General features: G+C 40.0%; 1 long non-coding RNA gene across 1 annotated transcript; it reads right to left on the bottom strand.

Moving 5' to 3' along the window:
- Positions 1–3664: 3664 nt before the first annotated feature.
- LOC104988169 lies at positions 3665–15253 on the bottom strand. The gene is made up of 3 exons (XR_825212.1): positions 13505–15253; positions 13179–13390; positions 3665–4698 (listed from the first exon to the last, which is right to left on the bottom strand). It is a non-coding gene; the product is annotated as an uncharacterized LOC104988169 (long non-coding RNA).
- Between the last annotated feature and the right edge of the window lie 1853 nt (positions 15254–17106).

Genomic DNA, 17106 nt, shown 5'->3' with positions numbered 1-17106 from the left:
AAGAACAAAGCTAGGGGTATAATGTGTCCTGTTTTCAAACTATGCTGCAAAGTTACAGTCATTGAAACAGTATGGTACTTGCACAAAAATAGACACGTAGATCAGTGGAACAGAATATTGAGCCCCAGAATGAACTCTCACATATGTGGTCAATTAATTTACAACAAGGGAGGTAAGAAAACAATGGGGGAAAGAAAACCTCTTCAGTAAAATGGTGTTGAGAAAACTGGATAGCTGCATGCAAAAAATTCAAGTTGGACTACTTTCTCATACCATATACAAAAATATACTAAAAATGGATTAAATACTTAAATGTTAGACCTGAAAATTAAAAATCCCAGAAGAAAGCATAGACATTTTAGCAGTAGTTTTTTGGATATAACTCTTCAGGCAAAGGGAACAATAGCAAAAATAAACAAATGGGACTATGTCAAACTAGAAAGCTCCTGCACCACAAAGGAAACCATGAGAAAAATGAAAACGCCACTTATTGAATGGGAGAAGATATTTGCAAATGGTATCTGATAAGATACGCCAACATCTAACAAACAAACAAGCAGCTCAGGCCATCAGGGGCAGATGAGCTGAATAGGCATTTTTCCAAAAAAAGACATACAAATGACCCATAGGCACATGAAAATATGTTCAGCGTTACTAATTATCAGGAAAATGCAAATCAAAACCACCACGAGTTCTCATCTCATGTCTGTCAGAGAGGCTATTAACAAAAAGACACTAAATAGTAAGTGTTGGCAAGGGTGAAGAGAAAAGGGAATCATACACTGTTTGTAGAACTATAAATTGGTGTAGCCTTTATGGAAAATAATGGAGGTTCCTTGAAAAATTAGAAATAGAACTGTCATATGATCTAGCAATTCCGCTTCTAGACATTTTCCAAAGAAAACAAAAACACGAATTCAGGGAGACTTATGTACCCCGATGTTCTCTGTAGCATTGTTACAATAGTCAAGATATGGTAGATAAATGGCTAAAGAGGATATGTGTGTGTGTATGTGTGTGTGTGTATGTATGTACTCACATACACAAGGTTTATTACTCAGCCATACATAAGAAGAAAATCTTGCTATTTGCAACAACATGGATGGACATAGAGGATATTATGTGAATAGAACTAAGAGAGAAAGACAAATACCATATGATTTCACTTATATGTGGAACTTTAGAATGAAACAGAAGTAGACTCAGGGATACAGAGAACAAACCAGTGGTTACCAGTGGTCACTAGAGGGGAGATGTGGTGGGGATGAGTGAAAAAGGCGAGAGAGGTTAAGAGGCTCAAGCTTTTAGTTACAAAATTAAAAGAGTGGCAGTGATGAAATATACAGCATGAAGACATAGTCAGTAATATTGTAGTATCTTTGTATTGTGACAGATGGTAACTAGACGTATTGTGGTGATCATTTTGTAATATATATAAACACTGAATCATTATGTTGTATAACTGGGACTAACATGGTGTTGCAGGTCAATTAAACTTCAAAAAGAAAACAGAGAGAATGCCCATGCCTGATTATCCAGTGCCAGTCTGATGGGCATAAACAAAATCAAGAAAAGAGAAATCATCTTACATTTGTTATTCCTTTCTCAAAAGAAAAATGTGGACAAGCAAAACAGAAGTGTTGGATTATTCTTTAGACTATATTTTATTGCTTTGTGTTAGTCTGGGTTCTTTGGTTTCCTGTGGCAGAGACTGCACTCAAATAAGCTTAGACTAATTTCATTTTTTCCCCTGATATTCCTATTGTACATATGCTAGACTACTTGATCTGGTTCCACAGGTCACTGATGCTCTGTTCATTTTTTCAGTCCCCTCCTATCTGTGCTTTGTTTTGGATAGTTTCCAATTTTGTCTTTCTATTCATCAATCTTTTCTTCTGCAATGAGTAATTTGCTGTTAGTCTCATCTAGCATATTTTTGACTATAGAGGTCATCTAGCCTGTTTTCATCTGTATAAATTTCATCTGGTCTTTATGTTTCTCTCCATCTAAGTTATCTTTTCTTTTATGTCCTTGAGAATATTAAAAAACATTTATAATAGCTCCGTTAACATTTTTGTCTGCTAATTCCTTCATCTCTGTTATTTCTGGGTCTGTTTCTATTGATTGCTTTTTTTTCCCCCCTGGTAGTGGGTCATATTTCTCTGCTTCTTTGTGTGCCTGGTAATTTTTGATTAGATACTAGACATAAAGGGTTTCACAGTGTTGGATTTTGTTGTATCCCTTTGAATATGGTTGATCCATTTGTTCTGTCATGCAGTTAAATAAACTTGCAGATTAGTTTAATCTTTTGAAGCTGCTGTTAAGCTCTGTTAGGGTGGGTCCGGAGTAGCCTTTGTTCTTGGGCTAATTTAGGCCCAGTTACTAAGGTGTGATCCTCCTAAGGACTCTACCCAACACTCCATGTATTACATGGTCTCTCCACTCTGGTTGGTAGAGGCATGAGCTATTTCCAGCCCTGCCTAAGCTCTAGGAATTTTTTAGTCTATTGGTTCATTTCTCTACCTCATGGAGTTACACCCCATACGTGTACAGATCTGTAGTCATTAATGATTCAGTGAACCTCTTTGCACATCTCCAGAGCCTTCTGTGCAGCTCTTTCCTCTCTTATACTCCGTCTCAAAATCTAGCAGTCTGTTTTCTCCACTTAGTATGTCTACTGTGCTATGTTTGAGGTCTCTCTTCCTGGTCTGTGGCTCGAAACTACCTTCAGAGTGTGTGTTGGAGGAATCATACTGCTGAATTCACTTTCCCCCTTCACTTGGGGATCATATTTCAGCACTGCTTATTTTCCAATATCTGAAAAAAATTTTTTTCACATATTTTGTCCAGTTTATGAGCAGAAAGGAAATTTCTGCTCATAGCAGTTAATCCTTTAAGGGGAGAAGCAGAAATTTAAAAATTATAGAATTGAGTTCATTTTATAAATGAATAATTCATTTAATATTATATCATTAAAAAGTTTCCCCTGGGCCATTAGGTGTAATGTCCTTTTGTTCCATCCAGAAGATTATGTGTGATTTACTTAACTCTTACCCGGTTTTAGGATATTAAACCTGTTTCTGATTTTCTACCATTTCAAAGAAGACTGTGTCAAACATCCGGATATGAATCTTTGTTTTTTTAAATCCAGTTATGTCTTTTTTTTTTTTTACAAATTGAAAAAGTTATCTGACTGTGTTGAGTCTTAGTTACAGCATGCAGGATCTTTTATTGTGTCTCGTGGGCTCTCTAGTTGTGGCACATGGGCTCAATATTGCAGCGCACAGGCTTAGTAGCCCCACAGCATGTGGAATCATAGTTCCCTGACCAGGGATCGAACCAACATTCCCCTGCATTGCAGTGAGGATTCCTAACCACTAGACCATCAGGGAAGCTCATCTACTTTATGTCTTTGTGATATATTTCTTGAGGTGGTGTTATTGGGTTCAAGTATTTGAGAGTGCTGCTTTGCTGTACTGTGCTAAGTCGCTTCAGTTGTGTCCGACTCTGTGTGACCCTATGGACTGTAGCCTGCCAGGCTCCTCTGGTCATGGGATTCTCCAGGCAAGAATACTGGTGTGGGTTGCTGTGCCCTCCCCAGGAGATCTTCCTGATCCACAGATGGAACCTGTGTCTCTAAAGTCTCCTGCATTGGGAGGCAGGCTCTTTATCACTATCACCACTTGGGAAGCCCTTGAGAGTGTTAACGCCCTCCAAATGTATTGCTAGGTACTATTTGGAAAGATTGTACCAGCTTTCCATTGGCATTGTATGAGAGCACTCATTTTGCCACACCCTCAACAGCACAGCACAGCCTATTTTATTCTTTGAGTGGCATATACTGAATGCAATTACAGTGTGAAGTCTGTTGCCAGGAAGATAAAGTACAGCCTCTTTCCCTAGAGGGCTCGTAGGTGGGTGGTGGAGAGAGATGGTAAACCCATCATAAATCCATGATAAATTTTGGAAGAACATATCAAACTTTGCCTAAGAAAACCTTCATACGTTTTAATCAAATATTTGAGGATAGACTGTTTTTAATAAGGTCACAGAAAGAAAAAAATGTCAGAAGGGTTAATAGGACATTTAAGGTGACTGAAGTGTGAAGTGAGTGTAGCGTATTTACTGAATAGTTTTGCTGGTGCCAAGATTGTGTTAGGAGTGAGAATGTAGGAGGAAATAAAGTCGAATTTGGAGGCAGAAAGCAGAAGGGCTCTGTATGGTCTTGAGCTAGTCAAACACACACTCCAATCCTATACACTTCATGGGTGTACTGGAATCCTTATATGTAGTCAAATTTAACTTGTTACCATTGGCTTTGTTTCTCTTGCTCCTTACAGAGGTTGCCAAAATCTTTTTATAACAGGAGTCCTATTTCATCTGAGAGTTAACTCCAGCCTCTAAATACCACAGTGACCCTTTTTTGTTGTTTGTTTCTTTAGAGAGCAGGCTGAAGTCTTGTCTGCTCTTGTCAATTAAATAGGCTTGATTCTTTCTTGTCTCCTGTACAGCAAACAGGACATTCTGTGCAGGCCTGGAGCTGTCCTGCCGGCCTGTTCTTGAGCTGAGCATGTGATCCATTCTGTATCCTGTGTTATGTGTTCTCTCTGGGCCACTTCTTACCAACTCAGGCTCTCTTGGGGTGAAGGTGTCACCATGACTGTCTGCCTCATTAGAACAAACCATTGGTATTTTGTCCTGTAAAACAGAGGTACTTTAGGTAAAGTCTAGCCATCTAACAAAAAGGAGGAAGTAGAATACCGTCAACAACAGAGTTGCGCTGGGGTTTAGGAGACAGGCCTAGTTTCCAGTATGCTGCTGCTGCTAAGTCGCTTCAGTTGTGTCCGACTCTGTGTGACCCCATAGACGGCAGCCCACCAGCCTCCCCCGTCCCTGGGATTTTCCGGGCAAGAACACTGGAGTGGGTTGCCATTTCCTTCTCCAGTGCATGAAAGTGAAGTTTCCAGTATACTGAATGACTAATAAGTTGTATGATCTTGGTTAACGCGTGTGTCTTTGGGTCACTACTTCTTGATTAACGAAATGACATTTGTGTTCTCTACCAGTTCAAACTTTGACTGTATAAACAAAGGTTAAAAAAAGTTTGAAAGGATTTTGAAGGAATTAAACCCAAATTTCTTCATGGATATAGACATGAAATTTGTGTTTTATTCTAAAAGCAACATTCAACTATATTCTATAATGATCTAAGTTTCTAGAGAACCAAAGACCTTTAATGAACACAATTCTAATTTTTTATTTATATATCTTCTTACCGTAATGTGTCAACATAATCTCTGAACAACGGATTGAGTTACTTCTCGTTTATCTTAGATGCATAGCAGGTATTTAAACTTAAGATATTTTCCTAGGAATATGAATTTCTTAAATGAGTGTCAAATATTTTCTTAAGAGACTTGCAATTAATTACATGGGTTAAAGTCAGAATAGCTGTTTTGGTTGTAAACATCTGTGGCCTCTTTCCATTTCTGCTTCTGCCATAATTCTAAGGCTTTCACTTATTTTATAATGTGAGGTGAGAAGAAAAGGCTCTCTGTGTATTATAATTTTTTTAAAGTACTATTAATTTGTCACTTTGGCTTAAATAGGTTATTTTTGGCTTACATAGGCTTTTTGTGTGCTATTTTGGGCATGCTGCTACTGCTAAGTCACGTCAGTTGTGTCTGACTCTTTGTGACCCCATAGACGGCAGCCCACCAGACTCCCATCCCTGGGATTTACCAGGCAAGAACACTGGAGTGGGTTGCCATTTCCTTCTCCAGTGCATGAAAGTGGAAAGTGAAAGTGAAGTCGCTCAGTCGTGTCCTACTCTTCACGACCCCATGGACTGTAGCCCACCAGGCTCGTCCGTCCGTGGTATTTTCCAGGCAAGAGTACTGGAGTGGGGTGCCATTGCCTTCTCCGCTGGTCCCATTACTTTATGCCAAATAGAAGCAGAAAAGGTGGATTTCTTCTTCTTGGGCTCTAAAATCACTGCGGCTGGTGATTAATCAGAAGGCAGTTGCTTCTTGGCAGGAAAGCTAGGACAAACCTAGACAGTGTGTTGAAAAGCAGAGACATCAGTACCGACAGAGGTCTGTATAGTCAAGGCTCTGGTCTTCCCAGTGGTCACATAACGGTTGTGAGAGTTGGACCGTAAAGAAGGCAGAGTGCCAAAAGAATTGATGCCTTCCAACTGTGGTGCTGGAGAAGACTCCTGAGAGTCCCTTGGACAGCAGGGAGATCAAACCAATCAGTCTTAAAGGAAATCAGTCCTGAATACTCATTGGAAGGACTGATGCTGAAGTTGAAGCTCCAGTATTTTGGTCACTTGATGCCAACAGTTGACTCATTGGAAAAGTCCCTGATGCTGGGAAATATTGAGGGCAGAAGGAGAAGAGGGCATCAGAGGATGAGATGGCTGGATGGCATCACCGATGCAATGGACATGAGCTTGGGCAAACTCCGGGAGATAGTAGGGGACAGGGAAGCCTGGCATGCTGCAGTCCATGGGGTTACAAAGAGATGTTCACCACTGGGTGACTGAACAACAGAGTATAATTGCTTTAAAATGTTGCATTAGTTTCTGCTGTACAACAAAGTGAATCAGCTATATGTATGCATATATCCCCTCTCTCTAGCGCCTCCCTCCCACCACCCCGTCCCGCCATCCCCGCTTCTGGGTCATCACAGAGCACCAAGCTGAGCTCCCTGTGCTGCCCAGCAGCTTCCCACCAGCGCTGTTTCACAGATGGTGGTGTGTGTATGTCAGTGCTACTCGCCCAGTTCATCCCACCCTCCCCTCACCCACGTGTCCACATGTCTGTTCTCTATGTCTGCCTCTCTATTCCTGCTCTGCAGATAGGTTCAGTCGTACCATTTTTCCAGATTACATACGTATGCATTAATATATGGTATTTGCTTTGCTCTTTCTGACTGACTTCACTCTGTATGACAGACTCTATCACAGTTTCACTAACTGCTCTCATGTGATTTATGCTGTGATATATCCAGTTATTGTAGTCTGTTCATATTACAAGGAAAGCAGATGTAGAATCTGAGGAAGTCTCTGAAAGACCACCCTACACGTAAGTGGACAGTATTTGGGTGTAACCACCATTTTGAGTCATGAGAGGTCTTACCACCAAGACTACCTGGAGATGTGAGGTAGAGTGGGGAATTGGGGTAATGTGCCTGACATGTAGCCCTGGGTTAATGAGGTGTTAGAAATGCCTGAGCTCCCAAGATCATGACAAAACTTCGTTGACTATTCAAATAATCCAGTTTCTTACTAACTGATTTATCTACTCAAGGGTATAAATCGTAAAGTTGGTTTATGGAAGAATTTTGGAATACTTGTCTGACAGTCTTGTTCTAGTTCCCTCTTCCTGTTGAATTGTCATGTGCCTTCATAAATTTCACTCCAACTAAGCAAAACCCAAACAGAAACAGTGGGTGAAGAATTTCCAAATTAATTTCAAATATTCTAAATTGTTCTGTAGTTGTAAAGCTTTTTATAGCTTGTTAGACAGAATGAGTGAAAAAATTGTGGCTAACCACTCCCCCATTCAAGTAGTTATAACTGAACTCAGTGCAGATTATAATTGAGATCTATATCTTTTGTAGATTCAAGTGCTAGAGTTTATTCAAATTTAATGAGACTCCTGTCCTATTGCTTTGCTTATCTTATGTTAAATTGTGTTCTCCTTTGTATTTGACCCTGAGGCAGGAAACATCGGGAAAACTTGTTAGGCAAAAATAATAGTTTCCATCCAATGGAAAGCATAGACATTTCAACTGAAGAGAAAATGAACATTTGAAAGTTAGAGAAAAAATAGAATTAGATCTGAACACTTCAGGTGGTATGGATTTTTAGAATAGTGGCCTGCCAATGATTCTTTTTACTATGTTGTGTGTTTGTAAATATCATCCAAAAAATCAAACATCTTAACTCATCCCCATCCAAGCTCAACTCCTTTTTCTTTGCTCAGTTTCGCTGGATTGGCCAGGCAAAATTTAAAGCAACAAGACATGACCATGTTTGGAATGACTGCATTGTTTTGCATATCCTTTAAAACTTGATTTAATCTAGGTAGAAATCCCATTTTATTTTTTGTGGTTATTACTAAACCCAATGTGAATAATATGAAACTTCCAAACATGATTTTATTAGAATTTTTAAAATTTGGGCCCAGTGTAGAATCCATGAACAGTATTCTGTCTGGAAATATTAGAGATAGTCACGTCAAAATAAATTATTAACAATTCCCAGAGCTTTGATTTTACATAGTTAAAACTGACTATCAAAGCAATATTGCATAGTCTTAAACTAGAATTTACTGTCTTCAACATTATGCTTTTCTGGTTTTTATTTTCCTTTTGTTAATAGTCAAGGTTTTTAAAAAGCAAATGTTTTGAACTCTTGGACTCTACTGAACTGTGATATAGAATTTTAAGTACTATATATAAGTGTTGTTTTATAAATAAACCAGGAAGAATTGAAAACATAATTGAAGGGCTAGCATCTTGCTGGCTAAGGGAACAATTTGGCTTTCATCTAAATGAATGTATAGTATATGAATTACAAGGTAATACAACACTAAGTTTAAATGGTGTTTTTAAAAAGAAAGCTTATCTTATTTGTGCTTAATGTCTAGTTTGGCAGATATGGAGTTTGTGGTGGATGCAGTTGGTGGTGGGGAACTGGTTTTGGGGAAGATGAGCATTGCAAAAGGTTGGCTTGACCCTCTTCAAGGATCTGCTCCATCTTTAAGTCTGGAGTTAGATTCATGGCCAGTGCTAGATTCCGAAGCATTTGATAATAACTGGGCACCTAGGTGTTATCCCTTAGTTCATTTTAACAGTTTTGAAATGCAAATTTTAGTTTTCTATAGCTTTACCATAACTAAACACACAAAGATAAAAGAAAGTTAGTCTTGGGACTTCCCTGTAGGTCCACTGGTTAGGATTCCACACTTTGACTGCAGGGGGCACAGCTTTGATCCCTGGTCCAGTAACTAAGATCCCACATGCCTGGCAACATGGCCAATAAAAGAAATATGTCTTATCATAGTTTTATTCTATCCCCATTCTGTGCTCTGCAGTCCCATTGACCTTGTAATAGAGTGCTGCCCTGTACAACCCTTAACATGCAGCCCTTTCTGTGTGCCAGTCCCTCCCCCTCCCCCCTGTTACCTGGCAACAGGACTGTCAGTGGTCCTGCTCAGCCATTGGTTGGTATTGCAGTGGGCCCCTCCCCCAAGCCACCAACTGTCAATGAGCAACCATTAGTTAAGTACCTGTTCAGCCAATGGTTGGTGGAATGGCTGTTATGAGGTGGAGAGTAAGGTAAGAGGTGAATCCTGGCCTTCTCTCGGGCCCTCTTGGATTGGTGGACGAGCTGGGGGGCCCACGGAACAGGCAGGGGGCTGTGTCCTGCAGGCCTCCAGAGCCCTCACCAAGACCACCTGCTGACCAGGCCCAGGCCTTGAGGCGGCAGTGAACCTTTCCATCATCCCTGCCTCTGTGACCTAACGGCACTGGCAGTCTGCCTGGGTCACAGTCTGTGGAACCTGCCTCTCTCCCACCCCATATTTTGGTGGCCTGAAGAGCCTGAGGTCTTGCTGGGCCCTGGACTCCTGGTTCCTTTGGCAATGACAGCTGGTCAGGGGCTGGGGACCTGGCCCTGAGGGAGCTGCCAACTGACACCTGCCTCCTCTTAGCCAGGACCTGGACCTCACAGGGTAAAAGTTGAGCCTTGGGACCTTGCCCTTTCTTGTCAGAACAGAGAATAACATTTGTTTAATGGAGGTTTACAGGAACATCATTACCTGACCGTGACCTGACTTCAGGAACAAAGGGTCTGACACCAAGAAGTTTGCAAGAACTAAGCACGTCCTTCCCTCACCTTGCCTAAAAAAAAGGGCTTTGCTGAGAGCTTTTGGCAGTTTGGGGGTTTTAAGGTAGGAGCCACCCAACTCCTTGCCTGGCCGTCAGTAAACCTTTCTCTGCTCCAAACTCTGATGTTTTGGTATCGTTTGGCTTCAGGTGGGGCACTTGTGTTCTGGTAACAATCTCTGTGCTATTTTGTCAACAGGTTGAATGCTTTCCTACTTCAAGGTCTTCTGATGGCTGACCCCTCTATTCCGAAGTTCTTTCCTCCGCCTGGCTGGCTCTTTCTCGTCTTGGAAGTCTCATTTCTTACTCCCGTCTTCCTTCCTTTGGGAGGACCGACTATAAGAAGACTTACACTAGCTCATCTCTTCCCCAGATATTTCTGATCACTTAGCTCTGATTATTTCCTCTGTGACACTTTCATAATCCTTGGTCATGTTTCTTTACTTCTTCATATTCTGATGTTTTCTGCTAGAACATGAGGTTTATGAATGTAGGGGTCTTCCCGTCTGTCTTTCCTTTGCTCTAATACTAACTGGCAGCATAGTAAGTAAGTGTTCGTCACTCAGTCATGTCCGACTCTTTGCGACCCCATGGACTGTAGCCCACCAACTCCCCTATCCATGGGATTCTCTAGGCAAGAATACTGGAGTGGGTAGCCATTTCCTTCTCCAGGGGATCTTCTTGACCCAGGGCTCGAACCCAGGTCTCCCACATTACAGGCTGATTCTTTACCATCTGAGCCACCAAGGAAGCTGGTGGCATAGTATGTGCTTAGAAAATAATTGCACCTAGAATAGTTTGTAATGTGCATGGATTTTTATATTGATCTTTATAATTAACTCCAACCTTTTACAATAAAATATAAACATTTTAGTTCTTTTTTCTTTAACTAAGATGATACATTTAATCTTTTCCCAGAGTGCTCAGGTATATTTACCATATGTTGTAGGTAAATTAGTATTGGGGGAGGCAGATAAGAAACTGACACTTAGATTAAGTGATATTGCACATTCATTTGCTGGGAGATGATAGATTAGGAATCATAGAAGCTTTCATGTCCTTTAAATATAACATCCTTTCTGAAAAAAGAGAAGGTTAAGGTTTGGAGATAGTAGGTGTTGATAAAGATTAAATGATCAAGGTTATGTAGCTGGAACTCTTGAAAACAAGGAACTGGGAAAAGAGTAAAATCGAAAGTTCTCTGGAGTTGCTTCTTGGGCTCACTTTGCATTGTATAGCATGTGAGACTTCTGCAACTGAAAAAATATTTTCATTTTTATTAAAAATTATGATTCTGTGTTTTAAAACATGAATTGCATGTTTTCATATTTAATAGTACATTGATGTGCATCCTTTAAATACCATAGGCATTAGAGTTTTTTTTTCCTCCAGAAAATACTTCAATTATGCCTTTTATATCTTCTAGCTAATGTGTCTCTGCATACTGATATTGTTTGTTAAATATACGAAGGCACCTGTAACATTTGTAATAAATGTTACATGAGCTTTTCAGTTTCTAGACATCATCTCTTTAATTCTCTGTTGCTATGGGTTTTCATTAGTATTCCCTGGAGCCTGGGTTGCCATAGAAAATGTGTAGTTGTAGAGGAGTTACCATGACAACAATCCACCATTATGTATTTTTCAATATCAGCTAGCTGGAGATGATAGTGAATCTGAGGATATTTGTTTTGGAGTCCAATAATTAAAAAAAAAAAAACAGTATATTTCAATATCCTAGTTATCTCCAACATATATTTTAAATATGATGCTAGTTATCCTTTATTTAAATAAACATAAATGAATATGTTTTAAAAGCTAATTTTTAGCCATTTAGCTTGGTCTCCAGAAACTCTAAAAATTTAAATTGCCTTAAATATTTGAGACATATATAAACTCCCACATAATAAAGCTCATGTCAAATAAGCATAAGTTTTTGTTCTAATTATCTCCTGGCTCTTTCATGACCTCAAAGAATAGCAGCTCAGGTACATTACATGAGAAAACAGAGGTGGAAGAGTAGCTTTTATCTTTGAAGTGGAACTCAGAAATAAAGGAAATCACCTGGTGACTCATTGCTCAATGTAGCTTTTTTTAAAAAAGAAAAAAGCAGAGAACCTATTTTCAGTAAAGTGGCAAATCCCTTGGTTGAAGAGAAATTTTAAATATACTATTTAAATTGGAAAGCTTTTGATATATCCAACGCTTGAGCAATTATTTTGAAATTGTTTACCTATTAGCAATGTTAGGCATATAATGTCAGTTGTCTTCAATTTACTTTCCTTATTGGTACCCTAATAGAGTGATACACCATTATTTTGTCACAGGGCCAGGTAGAATAAATGTTATAATAACAGTTCAGCAAATTAGATCTATGTATATCAGAGATTTTGAAAAGATGAGCGACTTTCAAGTTTTACAGTTTTACAATCTGGCTTAAAATTTTTTTGTTGTTGTCCTTAATTGTTGCTGTAATCTGAATTTTTCTGTCCCCTGCAAATTCATATGTTGAGACCAAATGCCCAATGTTATGGTATTAGGACTTGGTAATCTTGGGAGGTGATTAGGTCCCTTATATAAGAGACCCCAGAAAGCTCTCTTGCCCCTTCTATCATGTGAGGACATAGTGAAAAGATGGCCATCCATGAACCAGGAATTGAGTCCTCACTAGACACTGAGTCTGCTGGTGCCATGAACTTGACTTTCCAGCATCCAGAAGTATGAGAGATAAGTGTCTGTGGTTTATAAGCCCACCAATCCACAGTATTCTGTCAGAGCAGCTCTGATGAACTAAGACAGTTGCCAAGCCTTTCTTTGAAACTGTGGGAAGATATGATATTGGGTCTTCTTGTTTTTGTATTCTTCTTAAAAACTTTATATTCGAATATAGTTGCTTTACAGTTTTGTATTAGTTTCTACTGTACAGCAAAGTGACTCAGTTATATGCATACATATGTCCCCTCTTTTTTGGATTGCCTTCCCATTTAGGTCACCACAGAGCATTGAGTAGAGTTTCCTGTTCAGTACAGTAGGTTCTCATTAGTTATCTGTTTCATATACATGGTAGTGAATATATGTCAGTCCCTATCTCCCAATTCATTCCACCCCCGCCCCCGCCAGCCCCACTACCACCACCCTCATTTGCCCCTTAGTGTCCATACGTTTCTTCTCTATGTCTGTCTGTCTTTCTGCCTTACAAATAGGTCCATCTGTACCATTTTTATAGATCCCATACATATATGCGTTAATATATGATATTTATTTTTCTCTTTCTGACTTACTTCACGTTGTATGACAGTCCCTGGGTCCATCCACATCTTGTTTTTGTATCCTTGAGGCCATGTAATATTGGAGCTCTCCAACATCCTTCTCTGGAAACTTTTCCTCATGGGACATGTGAAGATAGCCGCTCCTATAGCAGAGTAGATGTCCCGCACAGAATCATGGGTGGTAATTCAATATTTCAAAGGATTGGTGAGTATATTAATTGTTCCTGGATAAATGTGGGGCAGCCAAGAGAAAAATATAAGACCAAGTAGTGTTTTACTGGGTGTAGTTTCATAAAAGAGGTAGGTAGAGTTTGATAGAAAACATTTAAAAAGCTGACCTTCCAATCCATGCTGCTACTATATCAAGGATATACTTTCCCCTCCCATAGATCAGGGTCTAGAAGTGTTTCAAGAACTTCTTCCATTGTCCTCTCCTGGTGGAGTCATGTAGACAGGATTTGTGTCTCCTGTAACACAACTCACTCAAGCCTTGTTGTTTGGAGTTTTCTCTGAGGCTCATTCACTTAGACTTGGTTGGTCACACAGGCATTATTAGCTTACTCTCCAGTCCCTCCTGAGACCAAGCTGATAGCACGTGGACACAGGCACCCCCCCATAAATCACACTGTTACTGTAGTGTGTACGCTGTGGCCCCAAACACCATGGTAAACACCAGCACCCTTATCAGATAGGTATTCAGAGAGCTTAGAGGCCACTGCACCAGGTTCAAGGGCAAAGGCTAGCCTTCCTTTCTGACAAAGTTAATCCTTTACTACAGACTTGCTTTGTCTCTTTCCCTCTCCATCCATTCTAACAAGCTCTTGCCAGATCAATCTTTCTAATCAATAGTCTTAGTCATGCCACTTTCCTGCTGAACAACCTGTGAGTCTTGTTGTACTTTTGTCCCTCTGCTCTAGATGTTACAGGTTTCTGATTATAGATATTCTCTGTTTTTGGCCCCATAAACCAGTAAAATATCAAAGTTGTCCCAAAGTACTTAATCACCCTATGTGTTCCTAACTGTTCTTTACTCTTCTCGTCTTCTCAAACTCTGATGCCCTTGCCCATTCAAAATCCTTGTGGGCTCATCTTACTGTCATAGAGCCTTAATTGCTTAAACTAGATTTATTTGATTCCTTTATGGGTCCCTTTCCTTGTACCTCTCCATGACATTTGCCTTCCATTGTTGTTTTTGTATTTGTCTTATTCTTTATTACACAGGATGCTCCTTCAGGGTGAGCATTGTGCCTTATTCCTCCTTATAGTCTTCGTAGAGGCTAAGAAAATGCTTGGAAACTGGAAGGGACAGAATATGTGCAGAGTTTCATTCTGGTCTTTTGGAGAGAATGCAGCAAACAGCCAGTGTCATAAGAGCAGACTGCTTACAACGATGGCTTCTCTGTTGTATTTCAAAGCCCAAAGAACATTATAGACCCTCTTAGGGTTCGTAGTAGACTGGGGTTGTTAGGGAGCTTCTTCTGTAGATTCAGCTTTATTTTGAAGAACTGAATTCCCATGAGCAGATAAACCCATGGAACAAGCATTTGTGTTGCTTGGTCCATCTGAAGCATTGGGCACCGTCAGTGATTTGAGGATCTACCCTCAAGGATCGGATTGAGTCTTGTTGGCTCTCGTGTGAAAAATAACCTTATAGAATTCATTTAACCTCAGTTCTAGGCCTTCTTCTCCCTCTCATGTTAAACCCTCTCTCTTCCCCCTGTCAGGATTCCTGTATACCTTACGCTGAGAGAGACAACTCTTTTAATGTATTTGTTTGTGTAATGATTTGGCGTGTACTTAATGAACACACATTTATCAGGCCCTTTGTCAGATGTTGAAGATACAGTGGTGAACTAGATAGAAATAGCCCTTGTCCTGATTTTCTCCCATAAAAAAATTTTAAAACTCTAAGGCACATTTTCTGTTGGTTTAGTTAACCTTCAACTCATTAATTTCCTTATCATGCATGTGAAACAGGAGAGCTAAACGGAGAGCTAAACTAACATCAGCAGATGTTAGATGAGCATTTCTACTGTGTGCTAAAAAGCAGTCTAGGGGCTGCCCTGGTGGCTTGGTGGTAGGGAGTCTGCCTGCCAATGCAGGTGACATGGATTTGATCCCTGGGTCAGAAAGATCCCCTGAAGGAGGAAATGGCAACCCACTCCAGTATTCTTGCCTGGGAAATCACACGGACAGAGGAGCCTGGTGGGCTCAAGAGTGGGGTCACAAAAGAGTCAGACACGACTTAGCATCTAAATAACAACAATAAACAGTCTACTACCATTACCTTGTTTTAATCCTCCCGACCCTTGGGTAGCAGCCTAATTGTCATTAGATTATAGATGTGAAAACTGAGGCTGTGTTTTAGGTCTGACTCTTTAAACCTTCCCTGGTGGCTCAGCTGGTAGAGAATCTGTCTGCAATGCGGGAGACTTGGGTTTTATCTATGGGTTAGGAAAATCCCCTGGAGAAGAGAAAGACTACCCACTGCAGTATTCTGGCCTGGAGAATTCCATGGACGATATAGTCCATGGGGTTCCAAAGAGTCGGACACGACTGATAGACTTTCACTTTCTACTCTTGATCTTGGACTTTCCACCACTGTGTAATAGATTGCTACTTGGCTGAGTAAACCCTCCCACTTTTTTTTATGGTGACTTTGATCTTTCACTGTTATTCTTACCAAGTGATCAAACAACAGCTCTTGCCTATGCTAAAGTTCACACAGGTGGCCCCTACAGTTTTAGCTGAATGAATGGATCAAATCTATTACCTGTTCTTAGCAACCGTGTTTATCTTTGTTATATTACTTATTATATTGCTTAAATATCATCTTGGAAACAAAGGAATAGGTGACATTAGAAATGTTTTTTAACTAGCTGCAAGTTGCGAACAATAATTGTGCCACTTGGAATTTTATGGTAGTTCATTTCAAATGCATTGGTTGGTCTGAGCTCAACAACTTTTATCAACAAGTGGGTTGACATTAAGCTTCTCAAACCTCCAACAAATCACCTGACTCCTGAAATGGGCTGGAATGGTGGTTTGTCAGTGACAAATTGTTTCACTGCTCTCTGAGGCAAGAATATTATGAATGTTCAGCATCTCAGTTTATTTACTCAAGTATATTTGAAATGATGTATTTGGGGATCTGTGTTTTCCAAACTTTATGACAGGCTTATTTCTCGAAGGAAAGATAAATAAAATGTCAAATTCACGACTAAACAATCTAGAATTTTAACTATCTAAATGAGTAAGGGAAATAGCATTTCTTTTTACTATTTCAACCACTGTCTCCTCGAAAGGTCTTCGGAGAGTTTCATTCCAGGAGACACTCTGCTTGAACATATTGGGCAGGTGCATTTGTGGATGTAAGTGAACATGTTACATTGTGTTTGTTTGCACAGTTGCAGTGGAGAAATATTCACCCAAATTGCTTTCTCTCATTTAAACCGTGTTATTTCAGTAGAGTAGATTGAGGGCAGGTGAGTAGAATGGTTAAGAGGAAGGCTCTGATGTCAGAATTGGGTTTGAATGTCACCTTCACTACCAATAAGCTGTGTAACTGAGCAATTTAGTCTAAGTGTCAGAATCTTCATCTATAAAGTGGAAACAGTAATAATTAGTACCTCATATTGTTTAAAGAGTTAATCATGTTCTGTGTTGAACATATATTAAATAGCCACTAGCTCTAGAAAGCTGAATGAGTGAATGAAAGTTACTCAGTCGTGTCCAACTCTTTGTGACCCCACGGAGTATACAGAACATGGAATTCTCTAGCCCGTAATACTGGAGTGGGTAGCCATTCCCTCCTCCGAGGGATCTTCCCAACCCAGGGATCAAACCCAGGTCTCTCGAATTACAGGCGGATTCTTTACCAGTTGAGCCACCTGGGAAGCCCAAGAATACTGGAGTGGGTGGCTTATCCCTTCTCCAGTGG

This window comes from Bison bison, unplaced genomic scaffold (assembly GCF_000754665.1).
Source record: "Bison bison bison isolate TAMUID 2011002044 unplaced genomic scaffold, Bison_UMD1.0 scf7180017864116, whole genome shotgun sequence".
Taxonomy (NCBI): Eukaryota; Metazoa; Chordata; class Mammalia; order Artiodactyla; family Bovidae; genus Bison; species Bison bison.
This window is presented reverse-complemented; position numbering and strand designations above follow the sequence as displayed.